Source organism: Lampetra fluviatilis, unplaced genomic scaffold, assembly GCF_964198595.1.
Source record: "Lampetra fluviatilis unplaced genomic scaffold, kcLamFluv1.1 SCAFFOLD_556, whole genome shotgun sequence".
NCBI classification, from domain to species: Eukaryota; Metazoa; Chordata; class Hyperoartia; order Petromyzontiformes; family Petromyzontidae; genus Lampetra; species Lampetra fluviatilis.
Window position 1 is genome coordinate 10,926 of NW_027620550.1, and position 25,885 is coordinate 36,810.

The window sequence follows — 25,885 nt, forward strand, 5'->3', positions numbered from 1 at the left end:
CCGTACCTACCCGTACCCTACCCGATACACGTACCCGTACCCTACCCGTACCCTACCCGTACCCGTACCCTACCCGTACCCGTACCCTACCCGTACCCTACCCGTTACCCTACCCTACCCGTACCCTACCCGTACCCTACCCGTATCCTACCCGTACCCTACCCTACCCGTACCCTACCCGTACCCTACCCGTACCCTACCCGTATCCTACCCGTACCCTACCCTACCCGTACCCTACCCCTACCCGTACCCTACCCGTACCCTACCCTACCCGTACCCTACCCGTACCCTACCCGTACCTACCCGTATCCTACCCGTACCCTACCCTACCCGTACCCTACCCCTACCCGTATCCTACCCGTACCCTACCCTACCCGTACCCTACCCGTACCCTACCCGTACCCTACCCGTATCCTACCCGTACCCTACCCCTACCCGTACCCTACCCGTATCCTACCCGTACCCTACCCTACCCGTACCCTACCCGTACCCTACCCGTATCCTACCCGTACCCTACCCTACCCGTACCCTACCCGTACCCTACCCTACCCGTACCCTACCCCTACCCGTACCCTACCCGTACCCTACCCGTACCCTACCCGTACCCTACCCCTACCCGTACCCTACCCGTACCCTACCCTACCCGTACCCTACCCCCTACCCGTACCCTACCCGTACCCTAACCCGTACCCTACCCGTATCCTACCCGTACCCTACCCCTACCCGTACCCTACCCGTACCCTACCCTACCCGTACCCTACCCGTACCCTACCCGTACCCTACCCGTATCCTACCCGTACCCTACCCCTACCCGTACCCTACCCGTACCCTACCCTACCCGTACCCTACCCGTACCCTACCCGTACCCTACCCGTACCCTACCCGTATCCTACCCGTACCCTACCCCTACCCGTACCCTACCCGTACCCTACCCTACCCCGTACCCTACCCGTACCCTACCCGTACCCGTCAACTCCATTTCTCCCCCTCCCTCCCCTCCCCCCCTCTCCTCCCTCCCCCACACTCCCCCCCCCTCCCTCCCCTCCCCCCCTCCCCCCCCTCCCCCCCTCCCCCCCTCCCCCCCCCCTCCCCCCCCCTCCCTCCCCCCTCCCCCCCCCCCCTCCCCTCCCCCCCCCCTCCCCTCCCCCCCCCCCTCCCCTCCCCCCCACCCTCCCTCCCCCCCTCCCCCCTCCCTCCCCCCTCCCCCCCTCCCCCCCTCCCCCCTCCCCCCCCTCCCCCCCCCTCCCTCCCCTCCCCCCTCCCCCTCACCGCTGTGTGTCTCTCTCCCCCAGGGTGCCGTGAGCGGTGGGGATGTTGTGGGGAGAGGCGGCGGCGGCGGTGGTGGTGGCCGTGGTGGTGGTGGTGGCCATGGTGGTGGTGGTGGCCGTGGTGGTGGCGGTGGTGGTGGCCATGGCAACCACCAGGGCAGCATCCACAGCCTGGGTCACAGTAGGCGAGGGGGACAAAGACACGGGGGGAGGGGAGACTGGGGGAGAGAGACACGGGGAGAGAGACACGGGGAGAGAGACACGGGGGGAGAGACACGGAGCGTGTTATGAGTGGTATGCGAGTGGAAGGTGTTGCTGTGTGAGTGGGTGGGTGAGTGAGTGACTTGGTGAGTGAGTGAGTGAGTGGGTGAGTGGGTGAGTGAGTGAGTGAGTGAGTGGGTGGGTGAGTGAGTGAGTGGGTGAGTGAGTGAGTGAGTGGGTGGGTGGGTGGGTGAGTGGGTGGGTGAGTGAGTGAGTGAGCGAATGAGTGAGCGAGCGGACGGGCGAGCGAGCGAGTGAGTGACTTGGTGAGTGAGTGGTGGGTGAGTGAGTGGTGGGTGAGTGAGTGAGTGAATGAGTGAGTGAGTGAGTGGGTGAGTGAGTGAGTGAGTGACTTGGTGAGTGGGTGAGTGAGCGAATGAGTGAGTGAGTGACTTGGTGAGTGGGTGAGTGAGCGAATGAGTGAGTGAGTGAGTGGGTGAGTGAGTGAGTGAGTGACTTGGTGAGTGGGTGAGTGAGCGAATGAGTGAGCGAGCGGACGGGCGAGCGAGCGAGTGAGTGACTTGGTGAGTGAGTGGGTGAGCGAATGAGTGAGTGAGTGAGTGAGTGACTTGGTGAGTGGGTGAGTGAGCGAATGAGTGAGCGAGCGGACGGGCGAGCGAGCGAGTGAGTGACTTGGTGAGTGGGTGAGTGAGCGAATGAGTGAGCGAGTGAGTGACTTGGTGAGTGGGTGAGTGAGCGAATGAGTGAGCGAGCGGACGGGCGAGCGAGCGAGTGAGTGACTTGGTGAGTGAGTGGGTGAGCGAATGAGTGAGCGAGTGAGTGAGTGAGCGAGCGGGCGGGCGAGCGAGTGAGTGAGTGAGTGGGTGGGTGAGTGGGTGAGTGAGTGAGTGGGTGGGTGGGTGGGTGAGTGGGTGGGTGAGTGAGTGAGTGAGTGAGTGAGTGGGTGAGTGAGTGAGTAAGTGGGTGAGTGAGTGTGTAGGTGAGTGTGTGAGTGAGTGAGTGGGTGAGTGAGTGACTTGGTGGGTGAGTGAGTGGTGAGTGAGTGAGTGGGTGCGTGAGTGAGTGGGTGAGTGAGTGGGTGAGTGAGTGAGTGGGTGAGTGAGTGACTTGGTGGGTGAGTGAGTTGTGAGTGAGTGAGTGGGTGCGTGAGTGAGTGGGTGAGTGAGTGGGTGAGTGAGTGAGTGAGTGAGCGAGCGAGCGGTACGGGCGAGCGAGTGAGTGGGTGGGTGAGTGAGTGAGCGAGCGAATGAGTGAGTGAGCGGACGGGCGAGCGAGCGAGTGAGTGAGTGAGTGAGTGACTTGGTGAGTGAGTGGGTGAGCGAATGAGTGAGCGAGTGAGTGAGTGAGTGACTTGGTGAGTGAGTGAGTGAGTGAGCGAATGAGTGAGTGAGTGGGTGAGTGACTTGGTGAGTGGGTGAGTGAGTGAGCGAATGAGTGAGTGAGTGAGTGAGTGGGTGAGTGAGTGAGTGACTTGGTGAGTGGGTGAGTGAGCGAATGAGTGAGCGAGCGGACGGGCGAGCGAGCGAGTGAGTGAGTGAGTGACTTGGTGAGTGAGTGAGTGAGTGAGTGAGCGAATGAGTGAGTGAGTGAGTGAGTGGGTGAGTGAGTGAGTGAGTGGGTGAGTGAGTGAGTGAGTGACTTGGTGAGTGGGTGAGTGAGCGAATGAGTGAGTGAGTGAGTGACTTGGTGAGTGAGTGGTGGGTGAGTGAGCGAATGAATGAGTGAGTGAGTGTGTGAGTGAGTGAGCGAGCGAGCGGGCGGGCGAGCGAGTGAGTGAGTGAGTGGGTGAGTGAGTGAGTGGTGAGTGGGTGAGTGAGTGGGTGAGTGGTGAGTGAGTGAGTGAGCGAATGAGTGAGTGAGTGACTTGGTGAGTGAGTGAGTGAGTGAGCGAATGAGTGAGTGAGTGGGTGAGTGAGTGAGTGGGTGAGTGAGCGAGTGAGTGACTTGGTGAGTGAGTGAGTGGGTGAGTGAGTGACTTGGTGAGTGAGTGAGCGAGTGAGTGAGTGACTTGGTGAGTGAGTGGTGGGTGAGTGAGTGAGTGGGTGAGTGAGCGAGTGAGTGACTTGGTGAGTGAGTGAGTGGGTGAGTGAGTGAGTGACTTGGTGAGTGAGTGAGTGGGTGAGTGAGTGAGTGGGTGAGTGAGCGAGTGAGTGACTTGGTGAGTGAGTGAGTGGGTGAGTGAGTGAGTGACTTGGTGAGTGAGTGAGCGAGTGAGTGAGTGAGTGACTTGGTGAGTGAGTGGTGGGTGAGTGAGTGAGTGAATGAGTGAGTGAGTGAGTGGGTGAGTGAGTGAGTGAGTGACTTGGTGAGTGGGTGAGTGAGCGAATGAGTGAGCGAGCGGACGGGCGAGCGAGCGAGTGAGTGACTTGGTGAGTGAGTGGGTGAGCGAATGAGTGAGCGAGTGAGTGAGTGACTTGGTGAGTGGGTGAGTGAGCGAATGAGTGAGTGAGTGACTTGGTGAGTGAGTGGTGGGTGAGTGAGTGAGCGAATGAGTGAGTGAGTGTGTGAGTGAGTGAGTGAGCGAGCGAGCGAGCGGGGCGGGCGAGCGAGTGAGTGAGTGAGTGAGTGGGTGAGCGAGTGAGTGAGTGAGTGGGTGAGCGAGTGAGTGAGTGAGTGACTTGGTGAGTGGGTGAGTGAGCGAATGAGTGAGCGAGCGGACGGGCGAGCGAGCGAGTGAGTGACTTGGTGAGTGGGTGGGTGAGCGAATGAGTGAGCGAGTGAGTGAGTGAGTGACTTGGTGAGTGGGTGAGTGAGCGAATGAGTGAGTGAGTGAGTGAGTGACTTGGTGAGTGAGTGGTGGGTGAGTGAGTGAGTGAGTGAGTGGGTGAGTGAGTGAGTGAGTGACTTGGTGAGTGGGTGAGTGAGCGAATGAGTGAGTGAGTGAGTGAGTGACTTGGTGAGTGAGTGGTGGGTGAGTGAGTGAGTGAGTGGGTGAGTGAGTGAGTGAGTGACTTGGTGAGTGAGTGGTGGGTGAGTGAGTGAGCGAATGAGTGAGCGAGCGAGCGAGCGAGCGGGCGAGCGAGTGAGTGAGTGAGTGACTTGGTGAGTGGGTGAGTGAGCGAATGAGTGAGTGAGCGAGTGAGTGGGTGAGTGAGTGAGTGAGTGACTTGGTGAGTGGGTGAGTGAGCGAATGAGTGAGTGAGTGACTTGGTGAGTGAGTGGTGGGTGAGTGAGTGAGCGAATGAGTGAGTGAGTGGGTGAGTGAGTGAGTGAGTGAGTGACTTGGTGAGTGGGTGAGTGAGCGAATGAGTGAGTGAGTGAGTGGGTGAGTGAGTGAGTGAGTGACTTGGTGAGTGAGTGGGTGAGCGAATGAGTGAGCGAGTGAGTGAGTGAGTGAGTGAGTGACTTGGTGAGTGGGTGAGTGAGCGAATGAGTGAGTGAGTGAGTGGGTGAGTGAGTGAGTGAGTGACTTGGTGAGTGGGTGAGTGAGCGAATGAGTGAGTGAGTGAGTGGGTGAGTGAGTGAGTGAGTGACTTGGTGAGTGGGTGAGTGAGCGAATGAGTGAGTGAGTGAGTGGGTGAGTGAGTGAGTGAGTGACTTGGTGAGTGGGTGAGTGAGCGAATGAGTGAGTGAGTGAGTGGGTGAGTGAGTGAGTGAGTGACTTGGTGAGTGGGTGAGTGAGCGAATGAGTGAGTGAGTGAGTGGGTGAGTGAGTGAGTGAGTGACTTGGTGAGTGGGTGAGTGAGCGAATGAGTGAGTGAGTGAGTGGGTGAGTGAGTGAGTGAGTGACTTGGTGAGTGGGTGAGTGAGCGAATGAGTGAGTGAGTGAGTGGGTGAGTGAGTGAGTGAGTGACTTGGTGAGTGGGTGAGTGAGCGAATGAGTGAGTGAGTGACTTGGTGAGTGAGTGGTGGGTGAGTGAGTGAGCGAATGAGTGAGCGAGCGGACGGGCGAGCGAGCGAGTGAGTGACTTGGTGAGTGAGTGGGTGAGCGAATGAGTGAGCGAGTGAGTGAGTGAGTGACTTGGTGAGTGAGTGAGTGAGTGAGTGAGCGAATGAGCGAGTGAGTGGGTGAGTGAGTGAGTGAGTGACTTGGTGAGTGGGTGAGTGAGCGAATGAGTGAGTGAGTGACTTGGTGAGTGAGTGGTGGGTGAGTGAGTGAGCGAATGAGTGAGTGAGTGGGTGAGTGAGTGAGTGAGTGAGCGAGCGAGTGAGTGAGTGAGTGGGTGAGTGAGTGAGTGAGTGACTTGGTGAGTGGGTGAGTGAGCGAATGAGTGAGTGAGTGACTTGGTGAGTGAGTGGTGGGTGAGTGAGTGAGCGAATGAGTGAGTGAGTGGGTGAGTGAGTGAGTGAGTGAGCGAGCGAGTGAGTGAGTGAGTGAGTGGGTGAGTGAGTGAGTGAGTGACTTGGTGAGTGGGTGAGTGAGCGAATGAGTGAGTGAGTGACTTGGTGAGTGAGTGGTGGGTGAGTGAGTGAGCGAATGAGTGAGTGAGTGGGTGAGTGAGTGAGTGAGCGAGTGAGTGAGTGAGTGAGTGGGTGAGTGAGTGAGTGAGTGAGTGACTTGGTGAGTGGGTGAGTGAGCGAATGAGTGAGTGAGTGACTTGGTGAGTGAGTGGTGGGTGAGTGAGTGAGCGAATGAGTGAGTGAGTGGGTGAGTGAGTGAGTGAGCGAGTGAGTGAGTGAGTGAGTGAGTGGGTGAGTGAGTGAGTGAGTGACTTGGTGAGTGGGTGAGTGAGCGAATGAGTGAGTGAGTGAGTGAGTGAGTGGTGAGTGAGTGAGTGACTTGGTGAGTGGGTGAGTGAGCGAATGAGTGAGTGAGTGACTTGGTGAGTGAGTGGTGGGTGAGTGAGTGAGCGAATGAGTGAGTGAGTGGGTGAGTGAGTGAGTGAGTGAGCGAGTGAGTGAGTGAGTGAGTGGGTGAGTGAGTGAGTGAGTGACTTGGTGAGTGGGTGAGTGAGCGAATGAGTGAGTGAGTGACTTGGTGAGTGAGTGGTGGGTGAGTGAGTGAGCGAATGAGTGAGTGAGTGGGTGAGTGAGTGAGTGAGTGAGTGAGTGAGTGAGTGAGTGAGTGGGTGAGTGAGTGAGTGAGTGACTTGGTGAGTGGGTGAGTGAGCGAATGAGTGAGTGAGTGACTTGGTGAGTGAGTGGTGGGTGAGTGAGTGAGCGAATGAGTGAGTGAGTGGGTGAGTGAGTGAGTGAGTGAGCGAGTGAGTGAGTGAGTGAGTGGGTGAGTGAGTGAGTGAGTGACTTGGTGAGTGGGTGAGTGAGCGAATGAGTGAGTGAGTGACTTGGTGAGTGAGTGGTGGGTGAGTGAGTGAGCGAATGAGTGAGTGAGTGGTGAGTGAGTGAGTGAGTGAGAGTGAGTGAGTGAGTGGTGGTGAGTGAGTGAGTGAGTGGGTGAGTGAGTGAGTGAGTGACTTGGTGAGTGGGTGAGTGAGCGAATGAGTGAGTGAGTGACTTGGTGAGTGAGTGGTGGGTGAGTGAGTGAGCGAATGAGTGAGTGAGTGGGTGAGTGAGTGAGTGAGTGAGCGAGTGAGTGAGTGAGTGAGTGGGTGAGTGAGTGAGTGAGTGACTTGGTGAGTGGGTGAGTGAGCGAATGAGTGAGTGAGTGACTTGGTGAGTGAGTGGTGGGTGAGTGAGTGAGCGAATGAGTGAGTGAGTGGGTGAGTGAGTGAGTGAGTGAGCGAGTGAGTGAGTGAGTGAGTGGGTGAGTGAGTGAGTGAGTGACTTGGTGAGTGGGTGAGTGAGCGAATGAGTGAGTGAGTGACTTGGTGAGTGAGTGAGTGAATGAGTGAGTGAGTGAGTGGGTGAGTGAGTGAGTGAGTGACTGAGTGAGCGAATGAGTGAGTGAGCGAGCGGGCGGGCGAGCGAGTGAGTGAGTGAGTGGGTGAGTGAGTGAGTGACTTGGTGAGTGACTTGGTGAGTGACTTGGTGGGTGAGTGAGTGTCACATGAAGGTGTCTATCACCAGGATGAGGCCACGTGGATGAGTTGCTGTGTGGAAGTGAGTGAGTGAGCGAGTGAGTGAGCGAGTGGGTGAGTGAGTGAGTGACTTGGTGAGTGACTTGGTGAGTGGGTGAGTGAGCGAGCGAGTGAGTGACTTGGTGAGTGACTTGGTGGGTGGGTGAGTGTCACATGAAGGTGTCTATCACCAGGATGGAGCCGTGTGGCTGAGTTGCTGTGTGGAAGCGAGTGAGTGACTTGGTGAGTGGGTGAGTGAGTGAGTGAGTGAGTGACTTGGTGAGTGGGTGAGTGAGCGAATGAGTGAGTGAGTGAGTGGGTGAGTGAGTGAGTGAGTGACTTGGTGAGTGGGTGAGTGAGCGAATGAGTGAGTGAGTGACTTGGTGAGTGAGTGGTGGGTGAGTGAGTGAGCGAATGAGTGAGTGAGTGAGTGAGTGACTTGGTGAGTGAGTGGTGGGTGAGTGAGCGAGCGGGCGAGCGAGTGAGTGAGTGAGTGACTTGGTGGGTGAGTGGTGGGTGAGTGAGCGAGCGAGTGAGTGAGTGAGTGAGTGAGTGACTTGGTGAGTGGGTGAGTGAGCGAATGAGTGAGTGAGTGAGTGGGTGAGTGAGTGAGTGAGTGACTTGGTGAGTGGGTGAGTGAGCGAATGAGTGAGTGAGTGAGTGGGTGAGTGAGTGAGTGACTTGGTGAGTGGGTGAGTGAGCGAATGAGTGAGTGAGTGAGTGGGTGAGTGAGTGAGTGAGTGACTTGGTGAGTGGGTGAGTGAGCGAATGAGTGAGTGAGTGAGTGGGTGAGTGAGTGAGTGAGTGACTTGGTGAGTGGGTGAGTGAGCGAATGAGTGAGTGAGTGAGTGGGTGAGTGAGTGAGTGAGTGACTTGGTGAGTGGGTGAGTGAGCGAATGAGTGAGTGAGTGAGTGGGTGAGTGAGTGAGTGACTTGGTGAGTGGGTGAGTGAGCGAATGAGTGAGTGAGTGAGTGGGTGAGTGAGTGAGTGAGTGACTTGGTGAGTGGGTGAGTGAGCGAATGAGTGAGTGAGTGACTTGGTGAGTGAGTGAGTGAGTGACTTGGTGAGTGAGTGGTGGGTGAGTGAGTGAGCGAATGAGTGAGCGAGCGGGACGGGCGAGCGAGCGAGTGAGTGACTTGGTGAGTGAGTGGGTGAGCGAATGAGTGAGCGAGTGAGTGAGAGTGAGTGAGTGGGTGAGTGAGTGACTTGGTGAGTGACTTGGTGGGTGGGTGAGTGTCACATGAAGGTGTCTATCACCAGGATGGAGCCGTGTGGCTGAGTTGCTGTGTGGAAGCGAGTGGCTGGAAGGAATCCGGATTCGTATCCGACCCGGTTTCACTGCACCCCCACCCACACTGCCAAACGAGCCTGGGGGGGAAGGGGGGGGGGGGGGGAGAGGGGGGGGAGAGGGGGGGGAGAGGGGGGGGAGAGGGGGGAGGAGAGGGGGGGGGGAGAGGGGGGGGAGGGGGGGGGAGAGGGGGGAGAGGGGAGGAGAGGGGGGGGAGAGGGGGGGGAGGGGGGGGGAGGGGGGGGGAGAGGGGGGGGAGAGGGGGGAGGAGAGGGGGGGGGAGAGGGGGGGGGAGGGGGGGGAGAGGGGGGGGAGGGGGGGGGGAGGGGGGGGGAGAGGGGGGGGAGAGGGGGGAGGAGAGGGGGGGGGAGAGGGGAGGAGAGGGGGGGGAGAGGGGGGGGAGGGGGGGGGGAGGGGGGAGGGGGAGGGGGGGAGGAGAGAGGGGGGGGAGAGGGGGGGGAGAGGGGGGAGGAGAGGGGGGGGAGAGGGGGGGGAGGGGGGGGGAGAGGGGGGAGAGGGGAGGAGAGGGGAGGAGAGGGGGGGAGAGGGGGGGGAGGGGGGGGGAGAGGGGGGGGAGAGGGGGGAGGAGAGGGGGGGGAGAGGGGGGGGGAGGGGGGGAGGGGGGGGGAGAGGGGGGAGAGGGGAGGAGAGGGGGGGGAGAGGGGGGGGAGGGGGGGGGAGAGGGGGGAGAGGGGGGAGGAGAGGGGGGGGGAGAGGGGGGGGAGGGGGGGGGGAGAGGGGGGAGGAGAGGGGGGGGAGGGGGGAGGAGAGGGGGGAGGAGAGGGGGGGGAGGGGGGGGGAGAGGGGAGGGGGGGGAGAGGGGGGAGAGGGGAGGGGGGAGGGGGAGAGGGGGGAGGAGAGGGGGGGGAGAGGGGGGGGGAGAGGGGGGAGGAGATGGGGGGGAGGGGGAAGGAGAGGGGGGGGAGGGGGGGGAGAGGGGGGAGGAGAGGGGGGGGAGGGGGGAGGAGAGGGGGGAGGAGAGGGGGGGGAGAGGGGGGAGAGGGGAGGGGGGAGGGGGAGGGGGAGAGGGGGGAGGAGAGGGGGGGGAGAGGGGGGGGGGAGAGGGGGGGGAGAGGGGGGAGGAGAGGGGGGGAGAGGGGGGGAGAGGGGAGGAGAGGGGGGGGAGAGGGGGGGGAGGGGGGGGGAGGGGGGGGGAGAGGGGGGGGAGAGGGGGGAGGAGAGGGGGGGGGAGAGGGGAGGAGAGGGGGGGAGAGGGGGGGGAGGGGGGGGGGAGGGGGGAGGGGGAGGGGGGGAGGAGAGGGGGGGGAGAGGGGGGGGAGAGGGGGGAGGAGAGGGGGGGGGAGAGGGGGGGGAGGGGGGGGGAGAGGGGGGAGAGGGGAGGAGAGGGGAGGAGAGGGGGGGAGAGGGGGGGGAGGGGGGGGGAGAGGGGGGGGAGAGGGGGGAGGAGAGGGGGGGGGGAGAGGGGGGGGAGGGGGGGGGAGAGGGGGGAGAGGGGAGGAGAGGGGGGGGAGAGGGGGGGAGGGGGGGGGAGAGGGGGGAGAGGGGGGAGAGAGGGGGGGGGAGAGGGGGGGGAGGGGGGGGGAGAGGGGGGAGGAGAGGGGGGGGAGGGGGGAGGAGAGGGGGGAGGAGAGGGGGGGGAGGGGGGGGGGAGAGGGGAGGGGGGAGGGGGGGAGAGGGGGGAGAGGGGAGGGGGGAGGGGGAGGGGGAGAGGGGGGAGGAGAGGGGGGGGAGAGGGGGGGGGAGAGGGGGGAGGAGAGGGGGGGGAGGGGGGGGGAGAGGGGGGGGAGGGGGGGGGGAGAGGGGGGAGGAGAGGGGGGGGAGGGGGGAGGAGAGGGGGGAGGAGAGGGGGGGGAGAGGGGGGAGAGGGGAGGGGGGAGGGGGAGGGGGAGAGGGGGGAGGAGAGGGGGGGGAGAGGGGGGGGGAGAGGGGGGGGAGAGGGGGGTGGAGAGGGGGGGGGAGAGGGGGGAGAGGGGAGGGGGGAGGGGGAGGGGGAGAGGGGGGAGGAGAGGGGGGGGAGAGGGGGGGGGAGAGGGGGGAGGAGAGGGGGGGGAGGGGGGAGGAGAGGGGGGGGAGAGGGGGGGGGAGAGGGGGGAGGAGAGGGGGGAGAGGGGGGAGGAGAGGGGGGGGAGGGGAGGGGAGAGGGGGGGGAGGGGGGGGGAGAGGGGGGAGGAGAGGGGGGGGAGGGGGGAGGAGAGGGGGGGGAGAGGGGGGGGGAGAGGGGGGAGGAGAGGGGGGAGAGGGGGGAGGAGAGGGGGGGGAGAGGGGGGGGGAGAGGGGGGGGGAGAGGGGGGTGGAGAGGGGGGGGGAGAGGGGGGAGAGGGGAGGGGGGAGGGGGAGGGGGAGAGGGGGGAGGAGAGGGGGGGGAGAGGGGGGGGAGAGGGGGGGAGGAGAGGGGGGGGAGGGGGAGGAGGAGAGGGGGGGAGAGGGGGGGGAGAGGGGGGAGGAGAGGGGGGGGAGAGGGGGGAGGAGAGGGGGGGAGGGGGGGAGGAGAGGGGGGGAGAGGGGGGGGAGAGGGGGGGGAGAGGGGGAGGAGAGGGGGAGAGGGGGAGGGGGGGGGAGGGGGGAGAGAGGGGGGGGAGAGGGGGGGGGAGAGGGGGGGAGAGGGGGGGGGAGAGAGGGGGGAGAGGGGGAGGGGGGAGAGGGGAGGGGGGAGAGGGGAGGGGGAGAGGGGGGAGGAGAGGGGGGGGGAGAGGGGGGGGAGAGGGGGGGGGAGGGGGGGGAGGGGGGGGGAGAGGGGGGAGGAGAGGGGGGGGAGGGGGGAGGAGAGGGGGGGGAGAGGGGGGGGAGAGGGGGAGGAGAGGGGGGGAGAGGGGGGAGGAGAGGGGGGAGGAGAGGGGGGGGGAGAGGGGGAGGAGAGGGGGGAGGGAGAGGGGGGGGAGGGGGGAGGGGGGAGAGGGGGGGAGAGGGGGGAGGAGAGGGGGGGGGAGAGGGGGGAGGAGAGGGGGGGAGGGGGGGAGAGGGGGGGGAGGGGGGGGGAGAGGGGGGGGAGAGGGGGGGGGAGAGGGGGGAGGAGAGGGGGGGGAGAGGGGGGGGAGAGGGGGGGGAGAGGGGGGGGGAGAGGGGGGGGAGAGGGGGGGAGAGGGGGGGGAGAGGGGGGGGGTGAGGGGGGGAGGGAGAGGGGGGGGGAGAGGGGGGGGGAGAGGGGGGGGAGAGGGGGGGAGGAGGGGGGGGGAGGGGGGAGGGGGGGAGAGGGGGGGAGAGGGGGGGGGAGAGGGGGGGGAGAGGGGGGGGGAGAGGGGGGGGGAGAGGGGGGGAGGGGGGGGAGAGGGGGGGGAGAGGGGGGGAGAGGGGGGGGGAGAGGGGGGGGGAGGGGGGGGGAGGGAGGGGGGGGAGAGGGGGGGAGGAGAGGGGGGGAGGGGAGGGGGGAGGAGAGGGGGGGGGAGAGGGGGGGGAGAGGGGGGGGCGAGGGGGGGGAGAGGGGGGGGAGCGGGGGGGGCGAGGGGGGGCGCGAGGGGGGGGAGAGGGGGGCGGAGAGGGGGGGGAGAGGGGGGGGACGAGGGGGGGAGGAGAGGGGGGGAGGGGGGGAGGGGGAGGAGAGGGGGGGGAGAGGGGGGAGGCGAGGGGGGGAGGGAGAGGGGGGGGGAGGGGGGGGGTGAGGGGGGGGGAGAGGGGGGGGGAGAGGGGGGGAGGAGAGGGGGAGGAGAGGGGGGGCGGGGGGGAGAGGGGGGAGGAGAGGGGGGGGGGGAGATGATGTGAAAGCCAGTCTCTGTGTATCTCTATGTGTCTCTATGAGTCTCTATGAGTCTCTGTGTATCTCTATGTGTCTCTATGTGTCTCTATGAGTCTCTATGAGTCTCTATGTGTCTCTATGTGTCTCTATGTGTCTCTATGAGTCTCTATGAGTCTCTGTGTATCTCTATGTGTCTCTATGTGTCTCTATGAGTCTCTATGAGTCTCTATGTGTCTCTATGCGTCTCTATGCGTCTCTATGTGTCTCTATGTGTCTCTATGCGTCTCTATGCGTCTCTATGTGTCTCTATGTGTCTCTGTGTATCTCTATGTGTCTCTATGTGTCTCTATGAGTCTCTATGAGTCTCTATGTGTCTCTATGAGTCTCTATGAGTATCTATGAGTCTCTGTGTGTCTCTATGTGTCTCTATGTGTCTCTATGTGTCTCTATGTATCTCTATGTGTCTCTATGCGTCTCTATGTGTCTCTGTGTATCTCTATGTGTCTCTATGTGTCTCTATGAGTCTCTGTGTATCTCTATGTGTCTCTATGAGTCTCTATGTGTCTCTGTGTGTCTCTATGTGTCTATACATGTGTCTCTATGCGTCTCTACGTGTCTCTATGTGTCTCTATGTGTCTCTATGAGTCTCTATGTGTCTCTGTGTATCTCTATGAGTCTCTACGTGTCTCTATGAGTCTCTATGTGTCTCTACGTGTCTCTGTGTGTCTCTATGAGTATCTATGAGTCTCTGTGTGTCTCTATGTGTCTCTGTGTGTCTCTGTGTGTCTATGTATCTCTGTGTGTCTCTGTGTGTCTCTATGAGTATCTATGAGTCTCTGTGTGTCTCTATGTATCTCTGTGTGTCTCTATGTGTCTCTATGTGTCTCTATGAGTCTCTATGTGTCTCTATGAGTCTCTATGTGTCTCTATGTGTCTCTATGTGTCTCTATGTGTCTCTATGAGTCTCTACGTGTCTCTATGAGTCTCTATGTGTCTCTACGTGTCTCTGTGTGTCTCTATGAGTATCTATGAGTCTCTGTGTGTCTCTATGTGTCTCTGTGTGTCTCTGTGTGTCTATGTATCTCTGTGTGTCTCTGTGTGTCTCTATGAGTATCTATGAGTCTCTGTGTGTCTCTATGTATCTCTGTGTGTCTCTATGTGTCTCTATGTGTCTCTATGCGTCACTATGTGTCTCTATGAGTCTCTATGTGTCTCTATGTGTCTCTATGAGTCTCTATGTGTCTCTATGTGTCTCTATGAGTCTCTATGAGTCTCTATGTGTCTCTATGTGTCTCTATGCGTCTCTATGCGTCTCTATGAGTCTCTATGTGTCTCTATGTGTCTCTATGTGTCTCTATGCGTCTCTCTGTGTCTCTATGTGTCTCTATGAGTCTCTATGAGTCTCTATGTGTCTCTATGTGTCTCTATGAGTCTCTATGAGTCTCTATGTGTCTCTATGTGTCTCTATGAGTCTCTATGTGTCTCTATGTATCTCTATGTGTCTCTGTGTCTCTATGTGTCTCTGTGTCTCTATGTGTCTCTATGATTCTCTACGTGTCTCTATGTGTCTCTATGTGTCTCTATGAGTCTCTATGAGTCTCTATGAGTCTCTATGTGTCTCTATGTGTCTCTGTGTATCTCTATGTGTCTCTATGTGTCTCTATGAGTCTCTATGTGTCTCTATGTGTCTCTATGTGTCTCTATGCGTCTCCATGCGTCTCTATGTGTCTCTATGTGTCTCTGTGTGTCTCTGTGTATCTCTATGTGTCTCTATGTGTCTCTATGAGTCTCTATGTGTCTCTATGTGTCTCTGTGTATCTCTATGCGTCTCTATGTGTCTCTATGTGTCTCTATGCGTCTCTATGTGTCTCTATGTGTCTCTGTGTATCTCTATGAGTCTCTACGTGTCTCTATGTGTCTCTATGTGTCTCTATGAGTCTCTATGTGTCTCTATGAGTCTCTGTGTATCTCTATGAGTCTCTATGTGTCTCTATGTGTCTCTATGTGTCTCTATGTGTCTCTGTGTGTCTCTATGAGTATCTATGAGTCTCTGTGTGTCTCTATGTGTCTCTGTGTGTCTCTGTGTGTCTATGTATCTCTGTGTGTCTCTGTGTGTCTCTATGAGTATCTATGAGTCTCTGTGTGTCTCTATGTGTCTCTGTGTGTCTCTGTGTGTCTATGTGTGTCTCTATGAGTCTCTATGTGTCTCTATGTGTCTCTATGCGTCTCTATGTGTCTCTATGTGTCTCTATGCGTCTCTATGCGTCTCTATGTGTCTCTATGAGTCTCTATGTGTCTCTATGCGTCTCTATGCGTCTCTATGCGTCTCTATGCGTCTCTATGTGTCTCTATGTGTCTCTATGTGTCTCTATGAGTCTCTATGTGTCTCTATGCGTCTCTATGCGTCTCTATGCGTCTCTATGAGTCTCTATGTGTCTCTATGTGTCTCTATGTGTCTCTATGCGTCTCTATGTGTCTCTATGTGTCTCTATGCGTCTCTATGTGTCTCTATGAGTCTCTATGTGTCTCTATGCGTCTCTATGCGTCTCTATGCGTCTCTATGCGTCTCTATGCGTCTCTATGCGTCTCTATGCGTCTCTATGTGTCTCTATGCGTCTCTATGCGTCTCTATGCGTCTCTATGCGTCTCTATGTGTCTCTATGCGTCTCTATGTGTCTCTATGCGTCTCTATGCGTCTCTATGTGTCTCTATGCGTCTCTATGCGTCTCTATGCGTCTCTATGAGTCTCTATGTGTCTCTATGCGTCTCTATGCGTCTCTATGTGTCTCTATGAGTCTCTATGAGTCTCTATGCGTCTCTATGCGTCTCTATGTATCTCTATGTGTCTCTATGAGTCTCTATGTGTCTCTATGTGTCTCTATGAGTCTCTATGAGTCTCTATGTGTCTCTATGAGTCTCTATGCGTCTCTATGTGTCTCTATGAGTCTCTATGTGTCTCTATGCGTCTCTATGTGTCTCTATGTGTCTCTATGAGTCTCTATGAGTCTCTATGTGTCTCTATGAGTCTCTATGCGTCTCTATGTGTCTCTATGAGTCTCTATGTGTCTCTATGCGTCTCTATGTGTCTCTATGAGTCTCTATGCGTCTCTATGTGTCTCTATGAGTCTCTATGTGTCTCTATGCGTCTCTATGTGTCTCTATGAGTCTCTATGAGTCTCTATGTATCTCTATGTGTCTCTATGCGTCTCTATGCGTCTCTATGAGTCTCTATGTGTCTCTATGTGTCTCTATGTGTCTCTATGAGTCTCTGTGTGTCTCTGTGTATCTCTATGAGTCTCTATGAGTCTCTATGTGTCTCTATGAGTCTCTATGAGTCTCTATGCGTCTCTATGCGTCTCTATGCGTCTCTATGAGTCTCTATGTGTCTCTATGTGTCTCTATGTGTCTCTATGAGTCTCTATGTGTCTCTATGTGTCTCTATGCGTCTCTATGCGTCTCTATGAGTCTCTATGCGTCTCTATGAGTCTCTATGTGTCTCTATGTGTCTCTATGAGTCTCTATGTGTCTCTATGAGTCTCTATGAGTCTCTATGTGTCTCTATGTGTCTCTATGAGTCTCTATGAGTCTCTATGTGTCTCTATGTGTCTCTGAGTCTCTATGAGTCTCTACGAGTCTCTATGTGTCTCTATGTGTCTCTATGAGTCTCTATGAGTCTCTATGTGTCTCTATGAGTCTCTATGTGTCTCTATGTGTCTCTATGAGTCTCTATGTGTCTCTATGTGTCTCTATGTGTCTCTATGAGTCCCTATGTGTCTCTATGAGTCCCTATGTGTCTCTATGTGTCTCTATGAGTCTCTATGTGTCTCTATGAGTCTCAATGTGTCTCTATGTGTCTCTATGAGTCTCTAAGTGTCTCTATGAGTCTCTATGTGTCTCTATGTGTCTCTATGAGTCTCTATGAGTCTCTATGTGTCTCTATGAGTCTCTATGAGTCTCTATGAGTCTCTATGTGTCTCTATGAGTCTCTATGTGTCTCTATGAGTCTCTATGAGTCTCTATGCGTCTCTATGAGTCTCTATGTGTCTCTGAGTCTCTATGTCTCTATGTGTCTCTATGAGTCTCTATGTGTCTATATGTGTCTCTATGAGTCTCTATGTGTCTCTATGAGTCTCTGTGTGTCTCTGTGTGTCTCTATGAGTCTCTATGTGTCTCTATGAGTCTATATGAGTCTCTGTGTGTCTCTATGAGTCTCTGTGTGTCTCTATGAGTCTCTATGTGTCTGTATGAGTCTCTATGAGTCTCTATGTGTCACTATGTGTCTCTATGTGTCTCTGTGTGTCTCTATGTGTCTCTATGAGTCTCTATGTGTCTCTATGTGTCTCTATGCGTCTCTATGAGTCTCTATGTGTCTCTATGTGTCTCTATGCGTCTCTATGAGTCTCTATGCGTCTCTATGCGTCTCTATGCGTCTCTATGTGTCTCTATGTGTCTCTATGCGTCTCTATGAGTCTCTATGTGTCTCTATGCGTCTCTATGAGTCTCTATGTGTCTCTATGTGTCTCTATGAGTCTCTATGTGTCTCTATGTGTCTCTATGAGTCTCTATGCGTCTCTATGTGTCTCTATGAGTCTCTATGTGTCTCTATGTGTCTCTATGAGTCACTATGTGTCTCTATGAGTCTCTATGTGTCTCTATGAGTCTCTATGTGTCTCTATGCGTCTCTATGTGTCTCTATGTGTCTCTACGAGTCTCTACGTGTCTCTACGTGTCTCTGTGTATCTCTATGTGTCTCTATGTGTCTCTATGTATCTCTATGAGTCTCTATGAGTCTCTACGTGTCTCTATGTGTCTCTATGTGTCTCTATGTGTCTCTACGTGTCTCTATGTGTCTCTATGAGTCTCTATGAGTCTCTATGTGTCTCTATGAGTCTCTACGTGTCTCTATGTGTCTCTACGTGTCTCTATGTGTCTCTACGTGTCTCTATGTGTCTCTATGAGTCTCTATGTGTCTCTATGTATCTCTATGTGTCTCTATGAGCCTCTACGTGTCTCTACGTGTCTCTACGTGTCTCTACGTATCTCTATGAGTCTCTATGAGTCTCTATGTGTCTCTATGTGTCTCTATGAGTCTCTATGTGTCTCTATGTATCTCTATGAGTCTCTATGTGTCTCTATGTGTCTCTATGTGTCTCTATGAGTCTCTATGAGTCTCTATGTGTCTCTATGAGTCTCTATGTGTCTCTATGTGTCTCTATGAGTCTCTATGTGTCTCTATGTGTCTCTATGAGTCTCTATGTGTCTCTATGAGTCTCTATGTATCTCTGTGTATCTCTGAGTACCTGTGTGTCTGAGTACCTGTGTGTCTCTGAGTACCTGTGTGTCTCTGAGTCCCTGTGTGTCTCTGAGTCCCTGTGTGTCTCTGAGTCTCTGTGTGTCTCTGAGTCTCTGTGTGTCTCTGAGTCTCTGTGTGTCTCTGAGTCTCTGTGTATCTCTGAGTACCTGTGTGTCTCTGAGTCTCTGTGTGTCTCTGAGTACCTGTGCGTCTCTGAGTCTCTGTGTGTCTCTGAGTACCTCTGAGTACCTGTGTGTCTCTGAGTCCCTGTGTGTCTCTGAGTACCTGTGCGTCTCTGAGTCTCTGTGTGTCTCTGAGTCTCTGTGTGTCTCTGAGTACCTGTGTGTCTCTGAGTCCCTGTGTGTCTCTGAGTCTCTGTGTGTCTCTGAGTACCTGTGTGTCTCTGAGTCCCTGTGTGTCTCTGAGTCTCTGTGTGTCTCTGAGTACCTGTGTGTCTCTGAGTCCCTGTGTGTCTCTGAGTCCCTGTGTGTCTCTGAGTCTCTGTGTGTCTCTGAGTACCTGCGTGTCTCTGAGTACCTGTGTGTCTCTGAGTACCTGTGTGTCTCTGAGTACCTGTGTGTCTCTGAGTACCTGTGTGTCTCTGAGTACCTGTGTGTCTCTGAGTACCTCTGAGTACCTGTGTGTCTCTGAGTCTCTGTGTGTCTCTGAGTCTCTGTGTGTCTCTGAGTCCCTGTGCGTCTCTGAGTCTCTGTGTGTCTCTGAGTCTCTGTGTGTCTCTGAGTACCTGTGTGTCTCTGAGTCTCTGTGTGTCTCTGAGTACCTGTGTGTCTCTGAGTCTCTGTGTGTCTCTGAGTCTCTGTGTGTCTCTGAGTACCTGTGTGTCTCTGAGTCTCTGTGTGTCTCTGAGTACCTGTGTGTCTCTGAGTACCTGTGTGTCTCTGAGTACCTCTGAGTACCTGTGTGTCTCTGAGTACCTGTGTGTCTCTGAGTCCCTGTGTGTCTCTGAGTACCTGTGTGTCTCTGAGTCCCTGTGTGTCTCTGAGTCTCTGTGTGTCTCTGAGTACCTGTGTGTCTCTGAGTCTCTGTGTGTCTCTGAGTACCTGTGTGTCTCTGAGTCTCTGTGTGTCTCTGAGTACCTGCGTGTCTCTGAGTACCTGTGTGTCTCTGAGTACCTGTGTGTCTCTGAGTCTCTGTGTGTCTCTGAGTCTCTGTGTGTCTCTGAGTACCTGTGTGTCTCTGAGTACCTGTGTGTCTCTGAGTACCTGTGTGTCTCTGAGTCTCTGTGTGTCTCTGAGTCTCTGTGTGTCTCTGAGTACCTGTGTGTCTCTGAGTACCTGTGTGTCTCTGAGTCTCTGTGTGTCTCTGAGTACCTGTGTGTCTCTGAGTACCTGTGTGTCTCTGAGTCTCTGTGTGTCTCTGAGTACCTGTGTGTCTCTGAGTCTCTGTGTGTCTCTGAGTACCTGCGTGTCTCTGAGTACCTGTGTGTCTCTGAGTACCTGTGTGTCTCTGAGTCTCTGTGTGTCTCTGAGTCTCTGTGTGTCTCTGAGTACCTGTGTGTCTCTGAGTACCTGTGTGTCTCTGAGTACCTGTGTGTCTCTGAGTCTCTGTGTGTCTCTGAGTCTCTGTGTGTCTCTGAGTACCTGTGTGTCTCTGAGTACCTGTGTGTCTCTGAGTCTCTGCGTGTCTCTGAGTACCTGTGTGTCTCTGAGTACCTGTGTGTCTCTGAGTCTCTGTGTGTCTCTGAGTACCTGTGTGTCTCTGAGTCTCTGTGTGTCTCTGAGTCTCTGTGTGTCTCTGAGTCTCTGTGTGTCTCTGAGTACCTGTGAGTCTCTGAGTACCTGTGTGTCTCTGAGTACCTGTGTGTCTCTGAGTCTCTGTGCGTCTCTGAGTACCTGTGTGTCTCTGAGTCTCTGTGTGTCTCTGAGTACCTGTGTGTCTCTGAGTACCTGTGTGTCTCTGAGTACCTGTGTGTCTCTGAGTACCTGTGTGTCTCTGAGTACCTGTGTGTCTCTGAGTCTCTGTGTGTCTCTGAGTACCTGTGTGTCTCTGAGTCTCTGTGTGTCTCTGAGTACCTGTGTGTCTCTGAGTACCTGTGTGTCTCTGAGTCTCTGTGTGTCTCTGAGTACCTGTGTGTCTCTGAGTACCTGTGTGTCTCTGAGTACCTGTGTGTCTCTGAGTACCTGTGTGTCTCTGAGTACCTGTGTGTCTCTGAGTACCTGTGCGTCTCTGAGTACCTGTGTGTCTCTGAGTCTCTGTGTGTCTCTGAGTACCTGTGTGTCTCTGAGTACCTGTGTGTCTCTGAGTACCTGTGTGTCTCTGAGTACCTGTGTATCTCTGAGTACCTGTGTGTCTCTGAGTACCTGTGTGTCTCTGAGTACCTGTGTGTCTCTGAGTACCTGTGTGTCTCTGAGTCTCTGTGTGTCTCTGAGTCTCTGTGTGTCTCTGAGTACCTGTGTGTCTCTGAGTCTCTGTGTGTCTCTGAGTACCTGTGTGTCTCTGAGTACCTGTGTGTCTCTGAGTACCTGTGTGTCTCTGAGTACCTGTGTGTCTCTGAGTACCTGTGTGTCTCTGAGTACCTGTGTGTCTCTGAGTACCTGTGTATCTCTGAGTACCTGTGTGTCTCTGAGTACCTGTGTGTCTCTGAGTACCTGTGTGTCTCTGAGTCTCTGTGTGTCTCTGAGTACCTGTGTGTCTCTGAGTACCTGTGTGTCTCTGAGTACCTGTGTGTCTCTGAGTACCTGTGTGTCTCTGAGTACCTCTGAGTACCTGTGTGTCTCTGAGTCTCTGTGTGTCTCTGAGTACCTGTGTGTCTCTGAGTACCTGTGTGTCTCTGAGTCTCTGTGTGTCTCTGAGTCCCTGTGTGTCTCTGAGTACCTGCGTGTCTCTGAGTCTCTGTGTGTCTCTGAGTCTCTGTGTGTCTCTGAGTCTCTGTGTGTCTCTGAGTACCTGTGTGTCTCTGAGTACCTGTGTGTCTCTGAGTCTCTGTGTGCCTCTGAGTACCTGCGTGTCTCTGAGTACCTGTGTGTCTCTGAGTCTCTGTGTGTCTCTGAGTACCTGTGTGTCTCTGAGTCTCTGTGTGTCTCTGAGTACCTGAGTACCTCTGAGTACCTGTGTGTCTCTGAGTACCTGTGTGTCTCTGAGTCTCTGTGTGTCTCTGAGTACCTGTGTGTCTCTGAGTCTCTGTGTGTCTCTGAGTCTCTGTGTGTCTCTGAGTACCTGTGTGTCTCTGAGTCTCTGTGTGTCTCTGAGTCTCTGTGTGTCTCTGAGTCTCTGTGTGTCTCTGAGTACCTGTGTGTCTCTGAGTCTCTGTGTGTCTCTGAGTACCTGTGTGTCTCTGAGTACCTGTGTGTCTCTGAGTACCTGTGTGTCTCTGAGTACCTGTGTGTCTCTGAGTACCTGTGTGTCTCTGAGTACCTCTGAGTACCTGTGTGCCTCTGAGTCTCTGTGTGTCTCTGAGTACCTGTGTGTCTCTGAGTACCTGTGTGTCTCTGAGTACCTGTGTGTCTCTGAGTCCCTGTGTGTCTCTGAGTACCTCTGAGTACCTGTGTGCCTCTGAGTCTCTGTGTGTCTCTGAGTACCTGTGTGTCTCTGAGTACCTCTGAGTACCTGTGTGTCTCTGAGTATCTGTGTATCTCTGAGTACCTCTGAGTACCTGTGTATCTCTGAGTACCTGTGTATCTCTATGAGTCACTGTGTGTATCTGTGTATCTCTGAGTACCTCTGAGTACCTGTGTATCTCTGAGTACCTCTGAGTACCTCTGAGTACCTGTGTGTCTCTGAGTACCTCTGAGTACCTGTGTATCTCTGAGTACCTCTGAGTACCTCTGAGTACCTGTGTGTCTCTGAGTACCTCTGAGTACCTGTGTATCTCTGAGTACCTCTGAGTACCTGAGTACCTCTGAGTACCTGAGTACCTCTGAGTACCTCTGAGTACCTCTGAGTACCTGAGTACCTCTGAGTACCTCTGAGTACCTGTGTATCTCTGAGTACCTGTGTATCTCTGAGTACCTCTGAGTACCTGAGTACCTCTGAGTACCTGTGCTGTGGGCACTGGGCAGCGACTGGGTGCTGTGTGGCGTTGTGCTCCGCGAGTCCGAGCTGAGGTCACATGGGTTCAGGTCCAGGCAGTGGTGATAGACAGAGTGGTGGGACCTGGGGAGACAGAGAGAGACACGGGGAGAGAGACACGGGGAGGGAGAGAGACACGGGGAGAGAGACACGGGGAGAGATACGGGGAGAGAGACACGGGGAGAGAGAGACGCGGAGGGAGAGAGACACGGGGAGAGAGACACGGGGAGAGATACGGGGAGAGAGACACGGGGAGAGAGAGACGGTGAGAGAGAGACACAGGGAGAGAGACACGGGGAGAGAGACACGGGGAGAGAGAGAGAGACACGGGGAGAGAGACACGGGGAGAGAGAGAAGGGGAGGGAGAGAGACACGGGGAGAGAGACACGGGGGGAGAGAGAGAGAGACACGGGGAGAGAGACACGGGGAGGGAGAGAGACACGGGGGGAGAGATACGGGGAGAGAGACACGGGGAGAGAGAGAGAGAGACACGGGGAGAGAGACACGGGGAGGGAGAGAGACACGGGGGGAGAGATACGGGGAGAGAGAGAAGGGGAGGGAGAGAGACACGGGGAGAGAGACACGGGGAGAAAGAGAGAGAGACACGGGGAGAGAGACACGGGGAGGGAGAGAGACACGGGGGGAGAGATACGGGGAAAGAGACACGGGGAGAAAGACACGGGGAGAGATACGGGGAGAGAGACACGGGGAGAGAGAGACGGTGAGAGAGAGACACAGGGAGAGAGACACGGGGAGAGAGACACGGGGAGAGAGACGCGGGGAGAGAGACACGGGGAGAGAGACACGGGGAGAGAGACACGGGGAGGGAGAGAGACACGGGGAGAGAGAGACGGGGAGAGAGACACGGGGAGAGAGAGACGGGGAGAGAGAGACGGGGAGAGAGAGAGACAGAGAGAGAGAGAGACGCGGGGAGAGAGACACGGGGAGGGAGAGAGACACGGGGAGAGAGACACGGGGAGAGAGACACGGGGAGAGAGACACGGGGAGGGAGAGAGACACGGGGAGAGAGACACGGGGAGAGAGAGAGACACGGGGAGAGAGACACGGGGGGAGAGAGACGGGGGGAGAGAGACGGGGAGAGAGACACGGGGAGAGAGAGACGCGGGGAGAGAGACACGGGGAGAGAGAGACGGGGAGAGAGACACGGGGAGAGAGACACGGGGAGAGAGACACGGGGAGAGAGAGACGGGGAGAGAGACACGGGGAGAGAGAGACGGGGAGAGAGACACGGGGAGAGAGACACGGGGAGAGAGACACGGGGAGAGAGACACGGGGAGAGAGACACGGGGAGAGAGAGACGCGGGGAGAGAGACGCGGGGAGAGAGACACGGGGAGAGAGACACGGGGAGAGAGACACGGGGAGAGAGACACGGGGAGAGAGACACGGGGAGAGAGACACGGGGAGAGAGACACGGGGAGAGAGAGACACGGGGAGAGAGACACGGGGAGAGAGACACGGGGAGAGAGACACGGGGAGAGAGACACGGGGAGAGACACGGGGAGAGAGACACGGGGAGAGAGACGCGGGGAGGGAGAGAGACACGGGGAGAGAGACACGGGGAGGGAGAGAGACACGGGGAGAGAGACACGGGGAGGGAGAGAGACACGGGGAGAGAGACACGGGGAGAGAGACGCGGGGAGGGAGAGAGACACGGGGAGAGAGACACGGGGAGGGAGAGAGACACGGGGAGAGAGACGCGGGGAGAGAGACGCGGGGAGGGAGAGAGACACGGGGAGAGAGACACGGGGAGGGAGAGAGACACGGGGAGAGAGACGCGGGGAGAGAGACGCGGGGAGGGAGAGAGACACGGGGAGAGAGACACGGGGAGGGAGAGAGACACGGGGAGAGAGACACGGGGGGAGAGACACGGGGAGAGAGAGACACGGGGAAAGAGACACGGGGAGAGAGAGAGACACGGGGAGAGAGACACGGGGAGAGAGACACGGGGAGAGAGAGAGACACGGGGAGAGAGACACGGGGAGAGAGACACGGGGAGAGAGACACGGGGAGAGAGAGACACAGAGAGAGGGCGGACAGGGTGAGAGAAACGGGGAGAGAGAGAGACACGGGGAGAGAGACACGGGGAGAGAGAGACACAGAGAGAGGGCGGACAGGGTGAGAGACACGGGGAGAGAGACACGGGGAGAGAGACACGGGGAGAGAGAGACACAGAGAGAGGGCGGACAGGGTGAGAGACAGAGACACGGGGAGAGAGACACGGGGAGAGAGACACGGGGAGAGAGACACAGAGAGACACGGGGGGAGAGACACGGGGAGAGAGAGACACAGAGAGAGGGCGGACAGGGTGAGAGACACGGGGAGAGAGAGAGACACGGGGAGAGAGACACGGGGAGAGAGACACGGGGAGAGAGACACAGAGAGACACGGGGGGAGAGAGACACGGGGAGGGAGAGAGACACGGGGAGAGAGACACGGGGGGAGAGACACGGGGAGAGAGAGACACGGGGAGAGAGACACGGGGAGAGAGACACGGGGGGAGAGAGACACGGGGAGGGAGAGAGACACGGGGAGAGAGACACGGGGGGAGAGACATGGGGAGAGAGAGACACGGGGAGAGAGACACGGGGAAAGAGAAAGAGACACGGGGAGAGAGACATTGGGAGAGAGACACGGGGAGAGAGAGACGCGGAGAGAGAGACACGGGGAGGGAGAGAGACAGAGAGAGACGCATAGAGAGACAGAGAGAGAGACACAGAGAGACAGAGAGAGACACATAGAGAGACACATAGAGAGACAGAGAAACATAGAGAGACACAGAGAGATGGGGAGAGGGAGAGAGATGGGGAGTGAGTGAGTGTCTCTGGGTGAGTGAGTGAGTGGGTGAGTGAGTGGGTGAGTGAGTGAGTGAGTGGTGAGTGAGTGAGTGGTGAGTGAGTGTATGAGTGAGTGTGTGAGTGGTGAGTGAGTGAGTGAGTGGTGAGTGAGTGAGTGGTGAGTGAGTGAGTGTGTGAGTGAGTGTGTGAGTGAGTGAGTGAGTGGTGAGTGAGTGAGTGGGTGAGTGAGTGAGTGGTGAGTGAGTGAGTGAGTGGGTGAGTGTGTGAGTGAGTGTGTGAGTGAGTGGGTGAGTGTGTGAGTGAGTGGGTGAGTGTGTGAGTGAGTGTGTGAGTGAGTGTGTGAGTGAGTGTGTGAGTGTGTGAGTGAGTGTGTGAGTCTCTGAGTTGGTGAGTGAGTGTGTCTCTGGGTGAGTGGGTGAGTGTGTGTGTAAGTGAGTGTGTGTGTGAGTGTGTGAGTGAGTGGGTGAGTGAGTGTGTGAGTGAGTGAGTGGGTGAGTGAGTGAGTGAGTGTGTGAGTGAGTGGGTGAGTGAGTGGGTGAGTGAGTGTGTGTGTCTATGGGTGAGTGTCTCTGGGTGAGTGTCTCTGTCTGAGCTCACCCGGTGAGCAGAGTGGTGGGACAGCCGGTGGCGAGTCCAGGTGGGGTGTGTGCACGCACGTGAGTGAGTGAGTGTGTGAGTGGGTGAGTGAGTGAGTCTCTGGGTGAGTGAGTGAGTGTGTGAGTGAGTGAGTGTGAGTGTCTCTGTGAGTGAGTGAGTGTGTGAGTGAGTGAGTGAGTGAGTGTGTGAGTGAGTGGGTGAGTGTGTCTCTGGGTGAGTGAGTGACTGAGTGTGTGAGTGAGTGAGAGGGTGAGTGGGTGAGTGAGTGAGTGGGTGAGTGAGTGAGTGAGTGGGTGAGTGGGTGAGTGAGTGAGTGGGTGAGTGTGTGAGTGAGTGGGTGTGTGTGTGAGTGAGTGGGTGAGTGAGTGAGTAAGTGGGTGAGTGGGTGTGTGGGTGAGTGGGTGTGTGAGTGAGTGAGCGAGTGAGTGAGTGGGTGAGTGAGTGTCTGCGTCTCTGGGTGAGTGGGTGAGTGTCTCTGGGTGAGTGTCTCTGGGTGAGCTCACCCGGTGAGCAGAGTGGTGGGACAGCCGGTGGCGAGGCCAGGTGGGGTGTGTGCACGCACGTGGGTGAGTGAGTGTGTGAGTGGGTGAGTGTGTGAGTGTGTGAGTGAGTGGGTGAGTGAGTGAGTGAGTGAGTGGGTGAGTGAGTGAGTGAGTGGGTGAGTGAGTGAGTGAGTGAGTGGGTGGGTGTCTCTGGGTGAGCTCACCCGGTGAGCAGAGTGGTGGGACAGCCGGTGGCGAGGCCAGGTGGGGTGTGTGCACGCACGTGGGTGAGTGTGTGAGTGAGTGGGTGAGTGTGTGAGTGTGTGAGTGAGTGGGTGAGTGAGTGAGTGAGTGAGTGGG

General features: G+C 57.0%; 1 long non-coding RNA gene across 2 annotated transcripts; it reads right to left on the minus strand.

Moving 5' to 3' along the window:
- Positions 1-1,276: 1,276 nt before the first annotated feature.
- Positions 1,277-25,610, minus strand: LOC144954056 (uncharacterized). Of its 2 annotated transcripts, none has more exons than XR_013641023.1 (4): positions 25,547-25,610; positions 21,598-21,713; positions 8,646-8,756; positions 1,277-1,486 (listed from the first exon to the last, which is right to left on the minus strand). It is a non-coding gene; the product is annotated as an uncharacterized LOC144954056 (long non-coding RNA). The 2 variants fall into 2 exon arrangements; XR_013641024.1 differs by lacking the exon at positions 25,547-25,610 and adding an exon at positions 25,044-25,073.
- Positions 25,611-25,885: the final 275 nt, after the last annotated feature.